This window comes from Rana temporaria, chromosome 1 (genome assembly GCF_905171775.1).
Source record: "Rana temporaria chromosome 1, aRanTem1.1, whole genome shotgun sequence".
In the NCBI taxonomy this organism is placed as follows: Eukaryota; Metazoa; Chordata; class Amphibia; order Anura; family Ranidae; genus Rana; species Rana temporaria.
This window is the reverse complement of record NC_053489.1, coordinates 418235925-418255538: the sequence shown is the minus strand read 5'-3', so window position 1 is coordinate 418255538 and position 19614 is coordinate 418235925.

Below are 19614 nucleotides of genomic sequence, written 5' to 3'. Positions count from 1 at the left end.
CAAGAGTTAAAAGTGAACCTGAATGTTTATTCATGTGCTGCATTTAGGTAATTTAGGCACACCAGAAAAGAGCTACACCAGAGTTCTGAAACTCAAGTTACTCAAGTTACCTGAGGGCCACAAGACAAGTTTTCATATCCCATGTGGGCTGCATGCAAAGTTTCAAACTTCAAGAACAACACTGGTGTCAGTGGACCCATTATTAACCCCCATCACTGGTGTCATCGACCGTATTATTAACCCCCAGCACTGGTGTCAGCGGACACATTATTAAACCCCAGTACTGGTGTCAGCGGATGCATTATTAACCCCCAGCATTACCCCCTACCCTCCATAAATAACTCTCCCCTCACACTTCACAAATGCCCCACAACACTTCACAAATACCCCTCCACACTCCACAAATACCCCTCCACACTCCACAAATACCCCTCCACACTCCACAAATACCATCCACACTTCACACATACCCCCTCCTCACAAATTTAAACGCCAGTCACCCCACTAAGGACTTTGCCCAGCCTTGGTGTGATGGCTCGCTTACCTTTCCTCCTGGCTGTCAGCTGGTGGCCTAATCTTCTGCCTCCCGAGTCCTCTCCCCCTGTCAGGTCCTGGCTTCAATACAGGCCTTGTGGCAGGGCATACCAAGAATGCCACAATCTCCCGCCCTAAGGTGGCAGCAGCACTCTGGACCTGGGAACAGCCTCTGAGGGAGCTCATCTCTGGGTCATTAGTGCCTGGGGCGATGGGCGGATCATCCCTCCGCTTTGTTCTCTCTCTTCTTTCCTGTGCTGTGACTGTGTTTCCTTTGCTTTGTGCGCTGGGCTGCAGAGGACACAGGAGACAGAGTGAGAAAGGTCCCAAGCACTGTGTGGTGCATTCCAAGCACTGCGTGGTGCATCCCACGCACCTGCCCAAGATTGGCCCTGCCTGCGGGCCATTTGTATCCGGTCGGTACTTTGAGAACCCTGAGCTAGAAAGTACTTAGGAAGAAGAGGTGTTGAAGGTCTCCTTGTGTAAGGCCAGGTCTTCAAAATTATGTGCTTTCCTGTAACACACAAAAATGTGCAGCCCTTTTGCAGATTCATTCATTCTTGACAGCCCCCCCACGCATCTAGCAATGTGCACACCAAAAGCAAGATTTTCAAAAGGGTCTTGCACTTCTTTACAACAGTAAAGACTTAAAAAGACTTAAAAGATGTACCTTATTTACCTTATTTGCTCTCATTTTGCCTCTTGTATATACAATTGAAAGCCTTGTTTTATAGTTTCATAAGTTGGTATTGATTCTTTATCTATTATTTTCCAAATATACTATGAAGATGCAAAGTACAAGGAAGCAATGTAAAGCAATCATTCAGAAACACAAAACAGCTTATTAGAGTCATTACAAAGCCTTAAAATGTATATCAACATGCAAGAACCTGCTTTAATTGCACAGTATGTTTAACCACTTAACCACCGCTAGCCGTAAAATAACGGCTGCAAGGTGGTTCCTTAACTGGGGGTGGACGTTATGTAACATCCTCCCGGAGTTAAGCTCCCGCGCGCGCCCTGGGGCGCGCACACGGGAATATCCGTGACCGCCGGGTCCAGAGGACCCGGCGCTACACGGATCGCGGTAAATTGCCGCTGATAGCGGCCGTTTACCACGTGATCACTCCGTCCAATGACGGAGCGATCACATGTAAACAAACCGGCGTCATTTGATGACGCCGGTTCCTCCCTCCTCTCTCTGTACCGATCGGTACAGTGTGAGAGGGGGGAGCGCGGGTGTCAGCAGCGCTGTGGATGGATCTGTGACTATTGCAGTCACAGATCCATCCATCCCTGCTCAGCCATCCCTGCAACCCCCGCCCCAATACTGTGCAATACCCCCTGCCATACTCTGCAATACCCCCTGCCATACTCTGCAATACCCCCTGCCATACTCTGCAATACCCCCTGTCATACTCTGCAATACCCCCAACAATACTCTTCCTCCCCTGCCATACTCTGCAATACCCCCTGCCATACTCTGCAAAAGCCCCTGCCATACTCTGCAATACCCCCTGCCATACTCTGCAATACCCCCAACAATACTCTTCCTTCCCTGCCAGTACTCTGCAATACCCCCTGCGCAATACTCTTCCTTCCCTGCCAGTACTCTGCAATACCCCCTGCGCAATACTCTGCAATACCCCCTGCGCAATACTCTGCAATACCCACACGCAATACTCTGCAATACCCACGCGCAATACTCTGCAATACCCACGCGCAATACTCTGCAATACCCCCGCGCAATACTCTGCAATACATCCGCGCAATACTCTGCAATACCCCCGCGCAATACTCTGCAATACCCACGCACCAATACTCTGCAATACCCACGCACCAATACTCTGCAATACCCACGCACCAATACTCTGCAATACCCACGCACCAATGCTCTGCAATACTCCCGCACAATACTCTGCAATACCCACGCACCAATACTCTGCAATACCCCCGCACCAATACTCTGCAATACCCCCGCATCAATACTCTGCAATACCCACGCACCAATACTCTGCAATACCCACGCACAATACTCTGCAATACCCACGCACAATACTCTGCAATACCCACGCACCAATACTCTGCAATACCCACGCACCAATACTCTGCAATACCCACGCACCAATACTCTGCAATACCCACACACCAATGCTCTGCAATACCTGGAAAATACTCTGGGGAAAAAAATGCGTTTTAACCACTTCCCGCCCACGTCATATGAGGTCCTTGACTTTGTACAGGGATATCTGAATGATGCCTGCAGCTACAGGCATCATTCAGATATCATCTTTTTCAGCCAGCGATTCCCTACACCATAAGAACAATCATGGCGGCTGTTCCACCTCTTGATCGTTCTTACGGGAGGCGAAAGGGACGTCCCCCCTCCCTTCGCCCTCTGGTGCTTCTTCCGACTCACCGCAACGATCGAAGCCAGGATCGTTTTTTTTTTCAGGCTTCCCAGCCTAGAGGTGAGATGTGGGGTCTTATTGACCCCATATCTCACTGTAAAGAGGACCTGTCATGCTATATTCCTATTACAAGGGATGTTTACATTCCTTGTAATAGGAATAAAAGTGATCAAAACATTTATTTTTGGGGAAAAACGTGTCAAACTAAAATAAATAAAGTAAAATGAACAATAAAAAAAAAAAAATATTTTTAAAGCGCCCCTGTTCCCATGTGCTCGTATACAGAAGCGACCGCACACGTAAGTCCCACCCACATATGAAAACGGTGTTCAAACTACACATGTGAGGTATCGCTGCAAACGTTAGAGCGAGAGCAATAACTTTGGCCCTAGACCTCTTCTCCAACTAAAAAGATGTAACCAGTAAAAACATTTAAAGCGTCACCTATGGGGATTTTTAAGTAGCGAAGTTTGGCGCCATTCCACAAGCGTGTGCAATTTTGAAGTGTGACATGTTGGGTATCTATTGACTCGGCGTAACTTTATCTTTCATATTATGCAAAAATATTGGGCTAACTTTAATGTTTTTTTTTTTAAAAGCACAAAACTGTTTTATTTCCCAAAAAAACGCATTCGAAAAAATGCTGTGCAAATACCATGCGCGATAAAAAGTTGCAACGACCGCCATTGTATTCTCTAGGGTCTTTGCTAAAAAAGCATATATAATGTTTTGGGGTTCTATGTAATTTTCTAGCAAACAAATGGTGATTTTTACATGTAGGAGAGGAATGTCAGAACTGGTCTGGGTGTTCCAGAACGCCTGATGGTGCTCCCTGCATGTTGGGCCTCTCTATGTGGCCACGCTGTGTAAAAATCTCACACATGTGGTATCGCCATACTCAGGAGGAATAGCAGAATGTGTTTTGGGGTGTAATTTGTGGTATGCATATGCTGTGTGTGAGAAATAACCCGCTAATATGAACATTTTGTGAAAAAAAATCAAAATAAAAAAAATCTTGATTTTTGCAAAGAATTGTGGGAAAAAATGACAACTTCAAAAAACTCACCATGCCTCTTTCTAAATACATTGGAATGTCTTCTTTCCAAAAAGGGGTCATTTAGGTGGTATTTGTACTTTTCTGGCATGTTAGGGTCTCAAGAAATGAGATAGGCTGTCAGTACATCAGATGTGATCAAATTGATCAATTTTCAGATATTGGCACCATAGCTTGTGGACCCTATAACTTTCACCCAGACTAAATAATATCCAAAAAATGTTTTTGTTGTTACCAAAGATATGTAGCTGTATACATTTTAGGCCAAATTTATGAAGAAAAATATTTTTTTTGCAAAATTTTATAAAAGAAAAGAAGAAAAAATCATTTTTTTACATAATTTTCGGTCTTTTTTCATTTATAGCGAAAAAAAATAAAAAACTCAGAGGTGATCAAATACCACCAAAAGAAAGCTCTATTTGTGGGAAAAAAAGGACAAAAATTTCATTTGGTTACAGTGTTGTATGGCTGAGTTATTGTCATTCAAAATGTGAGAGCACCGAAAGCTGAAAATTGGTCTGGTTATTAAGTGGGTTTAAGTGCCCAGTTGTCAAGTGGTTAATGCTAGGATGGTTTTCAATAAAGTGATTTTATCTTTCATTTGGTTGTGTTTTTTTTTTTTTTGGAAACAAGGGCTCAAAAAAATATTAAAGTGTGGAGTCAATCTCTTACTGGTTATTGCAACCACAAGGAAATGATGCATACAATTAATCATTCTTGTATATCTGTTTAATACATGCAAAATGTACTGTTGTTTCCAGCAATCTCTGTTGGCTATAGAAGGTATTTTATCTTAATACATTTCCTGCCCTGCCCTAGGGTGACAGTTCTGCTTCCCTATAGATACAGCACAGTGAGTAAGTGGTGACAGAAAAACAACACTGAAAAGAAAACTACTGAAATACATCACAGGTGATATCATTTGCTGCTCAGTGATTGCAGTATTCTAGTCTGCATCTCCCCAAGGTAATTCATAAAACATGGCCTGTTAGTGGGCCCTGAGGACAGGGTTGATGACCACTGCTTTAAACCATGGCTTATTTTACCTAAGAGAATAGGTGCAGGAGCACCTCCCTTCTTAGTCACCCCTTGACTTTGCCCCTACCCACCTCAAAATACCATTCCTTGGTTCCGCCCCTTACCCATCTCCCAGTACCACCCTTTTTAAAGAATACAGAACCAAGTATAATTTTGTGGTGTTAAGCATTTTGTATGGACTTTTTTATTGATAACAAGAAAGGCAGTAAAATAGATCTAGCAACAATATATCCACCCCAGCCCACCCCACCCCAGCAACAATATATCCACCCCAGCAACAATGGTCTCCCAACAGTCAGCAATTAAATGGGTTGTAAAGGTTTGTTTTTTATTTTCTAAATAGGTTCATTTAAGCTAGTGCATTGTTGGTTCACTTACCTTTTCCTTCGATTTCCTTTCTACAAAATTTTTTTTTTTTGTCTGAATTTCTCACTTCCTGTTCTTCCTCAGTAAGCTTGCCCCCATCATCCGAGCCATTCTGGCTGGGGGTTAGTCAGCGTGCTCGCCCCCTCCCTTGGGACTACATCCCTGCAGGAGAACACATCATCTTCCCGTAGGGATGTAGTCCCAAGGGAGGGGGCGAGCACGCTGACTAACCCCCAGCCAGAAGGGCTCGGATGATAGGGTAAGCTTACTGAGGAGAAACATGAAGTGAGAAATTCAGACAAAGAAAAAAAACATTTAGAAGGGAAATCAAAGGAAAAGGTAAGTGAACCAACAATGCACTAGCTTAAAGGAACCTATTTAGAAAACAAACAAACTTTACAACCCCTTAAATAGACCCTCCAGCAGCTAGAAACATTAGACCCCTCCCTCAACAGTAGATCCTCTATGAGCAACAGAAGAACTCCCCAGAAACAATAGACCCCATCCTTTGAAAAAATGCATCCGCTCCAGCAACAATAGATTCCCCAGAAGCCAGCATCTATAGACCCTCCAGCACACCCCAGAACTTTTACCAATACATATATTCAGTTTTAGAGGTCCCGGCATTGCATTCTCTGCGTTCCCACTTAAAAAAAAGCCCTGCTTTAAACACATATTAGTTAACTGTTTGTAATTCAGCAACAGCATTTTATTATGCAGTTGGTGTAATCTTTTAGCACTTAAAAGTTCATTGATTTATTTTGAAAAGTAACTACTTACAACTAATATTTTATATTAAGATCAAAATTGTATCATTTCAAATTGTTTTGAATAATGATAGCTAAGCTTAACTTTGCATTGACATCTTGAAATGCTTTTTTACTTTTGTTAAATTTCTACAGCACTTTTCAAAATCCTCTAGATGTTTTGAAGACAGCACATAGCACATTTATATGAAATAGCCAATGTTATTGCAAGCTAGGCACGAATAAATATATCTAAGCAATGTCATTGCCTTCACAAGCAGTGAAAGATATCTTTGTGACAGTAAGGTGTCCAGGTAGAAGGACTGCTTTATTACCTGCCCATGACAATGATTCCCAAGCAGCTCCCTCACCAATCACAGGTCCTGTGCAATCGTTAGTACCTTCTCATCCAGGCAATGAACATGTCACTCAAAGTAAATCATTCAAGAGTTTTTATAATCCAAAATAAAACACTGTTGTATATTTTTAAAGTTTTTCCCAACTTTTAAGATTTTAATCTTTTATTATTTATTGTTCCGACAGCTTTAATGCATATCATGTAAAACAAGTCTATGAATAGGGCTTTATGCACCTTGGCATCATAACTGTGTGTTAGAAAGGGTAGTGAAAAATGCTGATTATAGAAAACAAAAAGAATACTTTTTTATTGTGCTACTTATGCCTTAACTTATAGGTTTATGCTTTTAATCAGCAATAAATATGCTGCTTAAATAATTCTAACTTGGCTTTCATTCCTTGTAATATATGACCTTAAATACACAAAGCAGCAAATGTTTTGGATTGCAACACCTTGTAATACATACTGATGCAAGCAAGGTATAATAATGAGTTTGTTTTGTTGGCACACACTAAAGTAGGCTTTTAATATAATTATTTGAATAAGGCCACTGCCAAATGATAAACACTGAATATGGTTTGGACTTTGGCACAAGAGGACCGGATGTAGTATCTACTTTACAAACACATATTCCAGCTCCCATTTTCTAACTGGCACTAGAAAATGAGAGCTGATATGTGTTTGGTTGCAATGAGCAAGATAAATTGAATGCCCTTTAAGGAATATTACCCCTAATGACCACAAATTGATCAGAATGACAACAAAATACATTTCTCACATCTTACACAATAAAGTGCTCTTATGCTTACAATATAAAGACATTCTTAGCTTCAAGCATGAAATTGCATGACTCTATCATACCTTCCTGCACATGAACATGATTTCGGCAAAGAGCAAATATCTATTGACAAAACTTATAGTAGCCCCACAGTGTTACGGATGGTGATACCTGGGAGCAGTTGCAATAAGTGAGGTGTTTTTTTTTGTTAACATAGCTGAACTGACAGCAGCAGTTTCCAGAATGGGATGAATCCCACAGACATAAATCTATAGTTGTCTAACTATATATTCTCAACAAACGAGTTACTAATGCTGCGCTGGTGAAAAGACCTTGGCCCAGATTCAGGTAGGGGCGCGCACTGATACGGCGGCGCAGCGTATCGTTTTTACGCTACGCCTCCGTAAATTACTGGAGCTACGCTGCATTCACGAAATCATTTGCTCCGTAATTTGCGGCGGCGTATCGTAAAAGGGGCCGGCGTAAGCGCGCGTCATTTAAATGATCCCATAGGGGGCGTGGATCATTTAAATTAGGCGTGTTCCCGCACCGAACGTACTGCGCATGCTCCGTCGTTTTTTTCCCGACGTGCATTGCGGTAAGCAAGGACGTCATTGGCTTCGACGTGAACGTAAATGGCGTCCAGCGCCATTCACGAACGAGTTACGCAAACGACGCAAAATTTGAAAATCGCGACGCGGGAACGACGTCCATACTTACTTATTGGCTGCGCCTCCTAATAGCAGGAGCAGCCTTACGGCGAAAACGACGTACGCAAACAACGTAAAAAATGAGCGCCGGCCACGCGTACGTTTGTGAATCGGCGTAAGTATGCAATTTGCATACTCTACGCTGACAACTACGGGTGCGCCACCTAGCGGCCAGCGTCAGCATGCACCCTAAGATACGACGGCATAAGAGACTTATGCCAGTCATATCTTAGGCTACAGTCGGCGTATCTATCTTTCTGAATACAGAAAGTAGATACGCCGGTGCTACTTAGCAATTACGCTGCGTATCTATGGATACGCAGGCGTAATTGCTCTCTGAATCTACCCCAATGGCTATTATTAGCCGCAGATCAAAGGTATTTATTTATTTGTCACTCAGTATAGTGCTATTACTAGGAAGCTAGTTCATCTGGAAAACATATTCAGTACAAAACCTGATTAGATTACAACCTAATGAAAGCTAGTAAAAAATTAAACTTTGAGTTGTTTTTCCTCTTTGAACACCATGCAACTTGATGTAGTGCAAAAGGGAAAAGTGTACAGGGGAAAAGGGACCAAGCCGCTTCTCGGTTTTCCCCTCCATTTCCCGGCGTTTTTTTTTTTTTACAAACGTTTTTTATTAATGGATAAGGTCATAGTATAAGCATTTAACAGTGGTAAAAAATGAACAAGTGAGAGAGTCATTAACATTATACATTGTATACAGGTAAAGATATAACACATGAGAAATTGCATACATTTGATTTATAGATCCATACGATATCCGTGGGGAAAAAAAAAAAAAAAAATAGTGGGTGTGCTAAAGTAGAATACCTGTAATGGATATTATGTTAGAAGTGAGGTTTCCCACAGAGACCATTTTTTTTTGGTATATATGCATAGTGTCATATAACGTGTGGTGTATTCTCTCTGATAATTTTATATTTTCCATATGGTTAAGAATCTGAGGCCATGGCACATTGGTTGAACGCCAGTTGAAAGCTATGACCCAGTGGATAGAGCTAAGAAGAGTGTGGATTAATCTGGAACTGGCTATTGGTATGTCTTGTATGGGGGCAAATAGAAGGCACATTTGAGGTGATATTGTGAACTTTCTGCCTGAAATTCGATCAATCATAAGACTTGCGTTGTGCCAGATGGGTTTAAGGTGGGGGCATTCCCAAAATACATGTAATAGTGTCCCATGTGTAGGACAACCCCTGAAACAGAACTGAGAAGTTGATGGGTAAAATGAATTAAGTTTGGCAGGGGTGAGATACCATCTGTAAAGCAGTTTAGTGGCAGATTCTCTGATGGTGGTAGTTTTGGTACATCTGTGTAGATTTTCAAATATGGTATCCCATTGTTCGGGGGGGAAATGAAACGTTTATGTCTGATTCCCATTGTAGCATTGGGTGTGTTTTTTCAGGCATGTTGAACTCGTTTAGATTTTTATAGATTTTTGATATTAAACCCTTGTCACGAGGGGAGGAAATACAAATCTGTTCGAATAGTGAGAAAGGGATATTTAGAGTGAGTGAGTGATATTTTTGGTAAAAGTGCTTTATCTTTTCATAATTTTCATGTTATGTGTGTGCAAGGTCATATTTTGTTTGTAGCTCTGTAAAAGAGTAAAATGTATTGTTATGGGTGAGTGTTTTTAGATTTGTTAGATTGTGTAGTTTCCATATTGCCAATGAGTTTTGGTTATTATCCAGGAAAGTGAAATGAGGGTCTCCCAGGAAGCATGCCAGGGGAAGGATGTCTGAAGACATGTTAAATTTGGTAACCTGTCTGTTCCATAGTTGTAGGGAATGTGTTACGATTGTATTTAATGGTCTTATTCTCTGTGGCAAAATGGATTTGGACCAGAGTAGTCCTTGTAGGTGGTAAGGGAGGACAGATTGCTCTTCGAACTGGAGCCATGGTATTTGGGAGGCTGGGGCATACCACTGTGCAAGTTGAGTAAGTCTGGCTGACAGATAATACAGCCATAAGTTTGGGATATTTAGCCCTCCTTTCAGTTGGGGCCTAAACATTAGAGAGTAGCTAAATCTTGTTTTTTTGTTTTGCCAGATGAATTTATTAATTTCCCTTTGGAGTGAATCTAACTTGTTTTTGGGCAATGTAAGAGGAAGGGCTCTAAAAAGGAACAAAAGTTTGGGTAGTAAGACTATTTTCATGGCCACTATTCTTCCAGAAAAATATATTTGGTATGGAGACCATAGTTTTATTGTACTTTTGATGTTATTAAATAATGGTGGGTAATTTGCATGGAATAGTGTTTTGTATGAGGGGGTGATACGTATTCCCATGTATCTAAATTAATCCATACACCAAGTGAATGGAAAATTGTCTTTGAGTGTTGTATTTAAGGTTGGTGGGATGTTAATGGGTAAGGTTGAGCATTTGGATAGGTTTACACTTAAGCCAGATAGATCATAAAAGGTGTCCAGTGTCTTGGTCAGATTTGGTAAAGAGATGAGGGGATTTGTTAAAAAGAGAAGGACGTCATCTGCGTAGAGGCTTAGTTTGAATTCTTTGGACCATTTAGTGTAACCCTTGATATCTATATTGTTTCTAATCGTGCAGGCAAGGGGTTCTATTGCCAGGGCAAAAAGGAGTGGGGAGAGTGGGCAACCCTGCCTGGTGCCTCTGCACAGAGGGAAAAAGTCAGAATTGTTGCCGGGAAGTTTAATACGTGTTTGAGGGTCATGATAAAGGGCTTTAATTCGCTATTTATGCCAAATCTAGGGAGTAATGTGTCTAAGTATGACTAGCTGACGCTGTCAAAGGCTTTGTGGATGTCGAGACTGAGTAAGAGTGTGGGTTTAGAGTGTAGGTTGGAGTCTTGAATGATGTTTGTAGTCAGTCTTATGTTATCTGTTATTTGTCTGTTCGGGATGAATCCTGTTTGATCTGGATTTATTAAGGGGGAAATAACTGCAGCTAATCTATCTGCTAGCAATCTGCCAAATATTTTCAGGTCATTATCTATGACCGAAATTGGGCGATAATTTTGTGGGGTGGAATGATCTTTATTTGGTTTGGGAAGAAGGGACATGTTTGCTAAGAGCATTTCTGATGGGAATTGGTTTCCTTGTAGAATGTGGTTATATAATTTTGTAAGATGTGGGGTTAATGTGGAGGCAAATTTTTTATAATAGGATGTGGAGTATCCATCAGGGCCCGGAGCTGTAGAGGTTTTTAATGATTTTATTATTCTATTGATTTCTAAGTCTGAGCAGGGGGTGTTGAGCGCCTCAATTTGTTCATTAGACAGGGTGGGTAGCATAATATCATTATAATATCATTAAGCCAGTTCAAGGAGGTTTGTTTAGGTGAGGATTGGGGAGTAGAAAGCAGCTTTTTATAGAAGTCTAGGAATATGTTCATAACTTCTTTGGGATGGGACACTAAGTTACCTGATGAGTTTCTGAGTTTATAAGTGTGGGAAGGTTTTGTCGTTTGAGTTAGTTTTCTAGCAAACATGGTGGAGTATGAATTGCTATTAAGCAAAAATCTAGCCTTAGACCATCTAAGGGCCTCGTCTGTGTCTGATGTAAGTAGTGAGTCTAATGCTATGCGTTTATCTTGAATTTGGTTTAGAAGGTCGCTGGAGGGGTTTTGGTTATTCCTGTGATACAAAAGATCTAGATCTTTTGTGAGAGATCTTATGTCCGCGAGATTAGATTTGTTTTTGTTTGAGGCAATACTTATCAAATGGCCTCTCATGACCGCCTTATGTGCCATCCATAGAGATGTAGGTGGCATGTCTGGTGCTATGTTAAGTGCGAAGTATTGCTCGAGGTGAGATAGGATTTCTTGATAAATTGTTGGGTCAGTCAACAGAGAGTCATTTATTCACCACTTATGAGTTGTGGCCTATACGTGAGGTGTTGAAGGAAACTATATGGTGGTCTGACCAGGGACATGGATGGATCTCTGCTTTTGAGGAGTTGGCCAATAGGATTGGGGTACAAAAAATATAGTCCAGCCGTGCGTAGCTATCGTGTGGGTGGGAGTAGAATGTGTAAGCTTTAGTACCTACATTGTGAGCTCTCCATGTGTCTACCAGTTGGTGGTTGTATAATGATCTATTTAAAGATTTAGGGATTGCTTTAGAGGATGGAACCACTCTGCTTCTATCCAATGCTGAATGTGCAGCTAGGTTGAAATCACCCCCCACAATTAAATGTGTGGAGTGAAATCTATCTAAGGTATCAAAGAATTTTGAAAAGAAGCTCGTTTGTGCATCATTAGGGGCATATACTGAGGCAATGGTAAGTGAGCATCCCTTTATTGAACCTTTTAAAATCAAATATCGACTGTCTGGGTCTTTAAAAATACTGTGAATGTCGAATACTACTGAGTTTCTTACAAAAATTGCTACGCCCCTGGATTTAGTGTTAAACGTTGTGCAATAGAATTGGCTGTAACATTTGTCAAAAAAATTGGGATGTTTATCTGTTGCAAAATGAGTTTCCTGCAACAGGACAATGTCAGCACCCAACCTTGTAGTGACGGAAAGCCTTTTTTATTTTTTGAGGGAAGTTAATACCCTGAGTATTGTGAGATATCACTCTAAGTCCCATTGAACCGGTAATGGGTAACTGTAGTAGCTATCGGTGATAGAGAAAGCTCACAAGGCCCAGGGCTCAGCACATGTACAAAAAGATACTGAATCACCACCAAGTGCGCCCTGATCCCACCCAATTGTGTGACTATAGCGAATACATATTCGCTATTTTTTACACCACTTTGCCTCCCCGCCAATCAGAAGGCAGGTCAGTGAGACCTGTTTCCTAAATTGGCCAAAGCACCAGACTTCCCTATTGGATGCCCAACATTTGGTGTAAGTGGGACAGAGCAGACAAAGCTGCCTGGAGGAGACACAGTAGAGGAGGAGAGGACACCCAGTAAGTGCCACGAGTCACCCAGGTAGTGGGAGCTGTGAGTGTGCCGCGAGCCACCTGCAGGGGGGTGCTGTGAAAGTGCCAAGCGGAGCCACCCGCGGGGGGGGGGGTGCTGTGAAAGTGCTGCAAGCCATCTGTGGTGCTGATCTGTATACTATCTGTGGTGCTGATCTATATACTATTTGTGATGCTGATCTATATACTATCTGTGATGCTGATCTATATGCTATTTGTGGTGCTGATCTATATACCATATCTTTAATGCTGAGTTATATACCTTATCTGTGAGGCTGAGCTATATTCTTTGTCCTATGGTTCTGAGGCTGTATTCTCTGTCCTGTTATGCTGAGCTGTATACTCCTGACTATGGGTTGAAGAAAGTGGAATACAGGGGATGGAATGGGTGGATTATATAAGGGGTGTGGCTTATGGGAAGTGGGGTGGGTCAAAAAGAAGGAAAGGGAAGGCAGCCATCTTCCTCACCACCAGCAACCCAATTCTGCTCCTCCTGTGATTGGATTAGAAGAGGTGGAGGAATAGGATGCATTTACAGTCCCTGAAAGAATTATACTATGCACCCATGAGGAGGAGGAGGAGGAAAAGGACACAATATCAGTTATCAAAATAACATTTCTGCTATCCCGTAAGAATAAGGGGAGAAAAGGGGTGCATTAGTAGCAGGTAATGAGGTGTTATAATGTTGGTTATATTCATTGCTTCTCAGCAGAACAGGTTTAACTCTGCTGGCCAGATTTTCCAGAATTTTTCTGCAGAGCCATGTCCCTGTTAGAGAAACATAAAATAAAGATCAGCTTGTGTGACAGAGGGAGCACCAGCATGGGAGCAGGGAGCAGAGAGGAAGGATTACTGCATCATATGAAGCTATACTGGGCTTCACATGGAAGTGAGGTGCCAATAATGGCTGTGCTGGTGGAGCGGGACACAGGCTCTTTCCCCTTAGAAATGCTGCATTTGTAAGGAAAAAGAAGGTGTGCAGTTACATGGAACGAGTGCTTTACAGTAATTACACACACTTTGTCAAGTGTTCATGTGTGGGAGTAAAGGAATGACAGAGCTCAGATGTGAGCACTAGTATTGTAGTAATATATATATATATAAGAAGGCCAGTATGTTGGCCTGAATTTATGGGAGGAGCCTGGGGGGTGTTTAACCTGCCCGCTCGCCTGTGGTCTTTGTCGGTTTCCTGTGTGCGATACCACATCACTAGGCCGACTATTCAACTCATTAGCGTTCGTGAGTTGCCTGTTCAAAACTTTTGGAGGCTTTTTGTTCCCATTCGCAGTTTTCATAAGACGTGTCTGGCTCGGCTGTAGCAAGTAGGGTTTCGACCTTTTCATTTTATGCTTAGATATCTTGTGTCGCCAAACCTCAATACCGAACTTACGAGTCTTTCATTAAAGAAATTCTGCACGTAGCCGTAGCATTAGCCACTGACTCGTGCCTCTATCATACCAAAAAACATTTTGTTTATTGCTACATACCTCACTCTGATTCAAAGCCAGTCAAGTCCGCATTGCACCGGTTCGTTCAAGCGTGTCTCACTTGTTTTTCTCATCTTTTCATACCATGCTCCACAGTCAGATTTGTTGTCCCCGATTCATGCCTCTGTCGTGGCTAAATCATTTCAATAATTTCACTTATTTCACTGTCACATACCGCTCTCTGATTTGAATCTAGTCGCATCCGTGATGCACCGATTCATCCCAGTGTGCCCCAGTTGTTTGACCTCATTTCAGTACATGCTCCAGAGTCCGGTCGTTGTCAGTCGCACTCGCGGTACACGATTCGTGCCTCTGTCATGGAAAATCATTTCACTCATTTCACTGTCACGTATCACATCCTGATTCGAATCAAGTCGCATCCTCATGCACCGATTCATCTCGGCATGCCCCAGTTTTTTCTGCCTCATTTCAGTACATGCTCCAGAGTCCAGTTCATTGTCAGTCACAACCATGGCACGACCAATTCGTGCCTTTGTCATGGCAAATCATTTTACTAATTTCACTGTCAAATACCGCGCTTCGATTCTAATCTAGTCGCATCTGTGATGCACCGATTCGTCCCGGTGTGCCCCAGTTGTTTGGCCTCATTTCAGTACTTGCTCCAGAGTCCGGTCGCTGTCAATCGCACTTGCGGCACACAGAATCGTGCCTCTGTCATGGCAAATTATTTCACTGTCACATACCGTATCACATGCTGATTCGAATCCAGTCAGATCCTCATGCACCGATTCATCTCGGCGTGTCCCAGTTTTTTTTCCGGCCTCATTACAGTATATGCTCCAGAGTCTGGTTTGTTCTTAGTGGCAGCCGCGGCACAACTGATTCATGCCTCTATCATGGCAAAACATTTTGATCATTTCACTGTCTTGTACCGCGCTCCGATTCGAATCCAGTAGCATCCGCGATGCACCGATTCGTTCCAGTGTGCCCCAGTTGGCTTGGGCTCATTTCATTCTGTGTTTCACAGTCCGACTCGTTGGTTGTCGCAGTCACGGCATACTAATTTGTGCCTCTATCATGGCATAACATTTCACTCATTTAATTTCAGGCACCTGTCGCTTTGAGTCAAATCCACTCTAACCAACAAAGCATTGATTTGCACCCATCGCTTCAGCCTTACAGGTGTGGTTTGCATATTGCCTGTCATTTCTCCTTAGGTCCGGCAGTCACTTCACATTGAGTCCTTCGTGGTGGTCTTGATTCATTTGTTAAAACCTTCGCCTCACCGCTACTTCCCCTTACAGTCACGCAAACGCACTACAAATTTACCCTACTGACCCCCTACACCTCCCATGGAACGCTCACTTCACCTAACCGACCCCCACACCTCCTTCGGGATACCAAGCACTCACCAATAGCGATCTGAATCTAGTCGCAACATCTGCCCTATGATTCGGATCCTCGGCAATCAGAAGCCCCTTCAACCACTGACACTTTCAGCCGATCTGAGTCTAGTCAGATTATCGGTGCAGCGATTCATATCCGACAACGCAAGCCCCCTTGTTACCTTACATCTACAGTTGATCCAAATCTTGTCGCATCATCGGCGCAACGATTCAGATCCCCAACAATACAAACTTCACCGACAGATCCGAGTCCAGTCGCATCACCGGCTCAACCTTTCGGATCTTTCACAAAACAAACCCCTCCGGGGGTCACACCTCAGCCTGGTTCGAACTAGTGGCATCGGTGATACGAATACAGTGGCACTTACGATTCAGATCTCTGGCCTTACGTTCGTTATCAAGCATAAACATTCACATCTCACTCCATCTATTTGTACAATGTTGCGCACGGTCATTCCTACATACTCAAAATTCCGCTAACTTTGTCTTCACCTTTCTAACAAGGCTGCTTACTTGCAATCGCTGCAAGCATTTCTGCAAGTGGCTCAAATCGGTCATTTATCATCGCCAGTAGAAACTCAACTGCTCACCTATTCTCTGTCGCTTTCCCATTTTAGGTCAGTAGAGTTCCAGTTGGTCCATCTCACACCAGGTTTGGACAGTATTACCCTCAAAAAAATATATATATCTTATCGAGGGCTTGCATCTTCACCAGGGGGCCAGCTACTGCCCCGAACAGCTCTTTGCAAATACCCCTTGTCAAAACAAATTCCCTATGTCACCTTACTACAGGTTCCTGGTTGACCCAGTTCTTGACCCCAACCAAAACTTCACAACTAGGGCATCAAGTTAGGCGAGTAGTTCAAAGGGATACTTCCTTTGCTTTTCTCTTAAACACTCTTTCACAACATATTTTACTTCACATACACAATTCAACTTGCTCCTGAGGCGTTGGTGACTGTCACATACTTCTGTGCATGTCACTCTGTTTTCGGAGCCAGATCCTTCACCACGCAGACTAGGTCGCCTAACGTCAAGCTTGCTGGCAATGCAAGCATTAGCAGACCAAACATACGCCAATAAACTACAGGTCACAACATTCTCACTTAGGATACCAGACTTTAGTTACCTGCCCCAGTTTGCCCTGGGGGCTCTGGTTCATTAGTCTGTGCCAAGAACAAACAGGCACTCGAGCTATTGTTTACATAGCCAGCTCACCTCTGTTTTTTTGAGATTTGAAAATCACACTCAACAGCGCTCACACACAAACTAGCTTTCACTACGGTGCATCGCGGATGCTACTGAATTCGAAATCGGGGTGCGGTACATCACCTGTGGTATTTGTCGGTTTCCTGTGTGCGATACCCACACTCTTATCCCTTTTTTAGGGCATTTCTCATATTCATTTCTCTCCACACAATATTTATTACTAATCTTGGGTATGCCCCCTTATTTTGGTATACCGTCCATCAGACCAGAGCACACTTCAGGTCCATTTAATATTGTAAGTTTTATGGTAAGTCTATGTTGTTCATATCTGTATCAGCCATAGGGCTTCAACTATATATATATATATATATATATATATATATATATTGTATATATTGTGACAGGGTACTTGGTTCCATGTATGTCAGTGAGAGGTTGGAAAGGTCAGCTTTCCCTGTCTTAGAAAGGGTTAAGCCTGGCCAACAGGAAAACCTCCTCTCTCTCACTATTAATTAGGCAACACCTGATAGAGACTGAGAGAGGGAGAGCTCAGTGTGAGAGGTATGCTGAGCTGAACAGGACAGGTTGGAGACTGTCTACTTTGGAGGAACAAGGTCTGTTACAGATATTCATTTATTTGGACTATTATTTTGTTTGTTTGTTTTATACTGGAGGCTGGAATAGCCCCTCCAGTACACAGTAGTCAGGGACCCTACTGTTAGGTAGCCTCCTAAATTGGAGTAGGCCATTTTGTTTTGTATTATTTCTTTTGAGTGCAATAAATCCATATTTATTGCTTAAGTTCAGCGACTTTGCTGCATTACATTACCGCTATTCTGTGCGTCCTTGTCACAAGTGGTGGCAGCAGTGGGATGTTCGCTGTTGTACCGGTCAATTTACAGTTACAGTGGCCTTAAAGGTACAGGACCCAGAAAATGGAAGATATTGTGAAAGCCCTGTTACAAGCTACCTCTGTGCAACAAGAGACTAATAGACAGGCCGCTACAGCACAACAAGAAACTAATAGACAGGTAGCTGCCTCAATTGCAGCGCAACAAGAGGCTAATAGACAGGCAGCTGCCGCAGCTGCAGTACAACAGGAGACCAACAGGCTCCTGACTTTGCAGATTGAAGCTTTGACTAAAGCACAACAGTCAGACCATGCTGTTCTCAAAGCAACCCTGGATAAGATGACTACCCAAGGGTCTACTAACCCACCAGCAGGGGGGGTAAGCCAAATACGTGCAAGCAGCTGTATGCAGAAAATGCCCCCGGATGATGATGTGGAGACTTACCTACTGGCGTTCGAACGGACCGCCACCTGAGAAGGCTGGCCCCCAGGACAGTGGGCTGGAATCATTGCAGCCTTCCTCCTGGGAGAAGCACAGAAAGCCTATATTGATCTGGATGAGGTGGCTGCTGCAGACTATCCCAAACTGAAAGGAGAGATCCTGGCTCGCTTAGGGGTAACTTCCACAGTGAGGGCCCAGCGTTTCTACAACTGGAGGTTCAAAGAAGGAAAAGCGCCAAGATCCCAGATGTTTGACTTAATTCATCTGGCTCGGAAGTGGCTCAAACCAGAGACTCAAACCCCTGCACAGATTATAGAAGCGCTTGTACTGGACCGTTACGTGAGAGAGCTTCCAAATGGCCTCCGGGAGTGGGTCACTTAGGGAAATCCCCTGGAAGTGGAGCGGTACCTGTCTACCAAAAATTTGGACCGATCTCTCTCTAGGACGACTGGGAAAACACAGAGACCAGGAGACCGGAGGAGTGGAGTGGAAGCAGACTTTGGATCAGGAGCCCGTTTTTCCAAAACAGACTTTAGAGGTCAAAACCCTGGGAAAGAGGACCACCCTAGGAGAAACTCCATAACTTGTTTTGAGTGTGGCGCCAAAGGACATGTCAGGGCGAGATGCCCCAATCTTCCTGAGCCCATGCAGTGTGGTCTAGGGGAAGATTCCTCTGACTTTTTCGGACTCATTTGTCTAGCAGGCCTGGTGGAGGGGGGACATACCTTCCGAGTACCTGTCCTGCTGGACAAACAAGAGACAGTGGCCCTGGTGGACTCTGGCAGTGCCCTGACTTTGGTAGCCAGTAAATTGGTAAAACCTTGTTGGATACAGAAGCATAGAACCATGGGGGTATTGTGTATTCATGGGTGTACTGTGCGGTATCCTACTGCCAACATAGAAGTGTTAGTACAGGGCAGTTTGGTAAGGATCGTAGCAGTGGTAGTTCCTCGTCTACCATATCCTTTGATAATAGGAAGGAATTTCCCTAATTTCCATGCTCTGTTACAGCCCCCTGTGATGGGAGAACAAGGGGAACCTGAAGTGGAGCAGAGAAATACAGGGGTCCATAAAGGATTTCCCTTTGCTCATCCTGACTTGTATATCTCTAATCCAAAAAGAGGTAAAATGAGACGGGAATGCAGGGAGAGCAAGCTAAGATTTAATAGGGCTGTTAAGGAAGTCCTGTTGAATCAGCATGGGGAGCAGTCTAGGAGAGGCAGGGCCCCATGACAGACAGAAGATGAGGCAGAGGTTGGTCAACCGGAACCCCACCAGAGGCTACCAGTGAAGGCAATGAGGGAGATACAGATATCCTGGATATTTCGGGAAG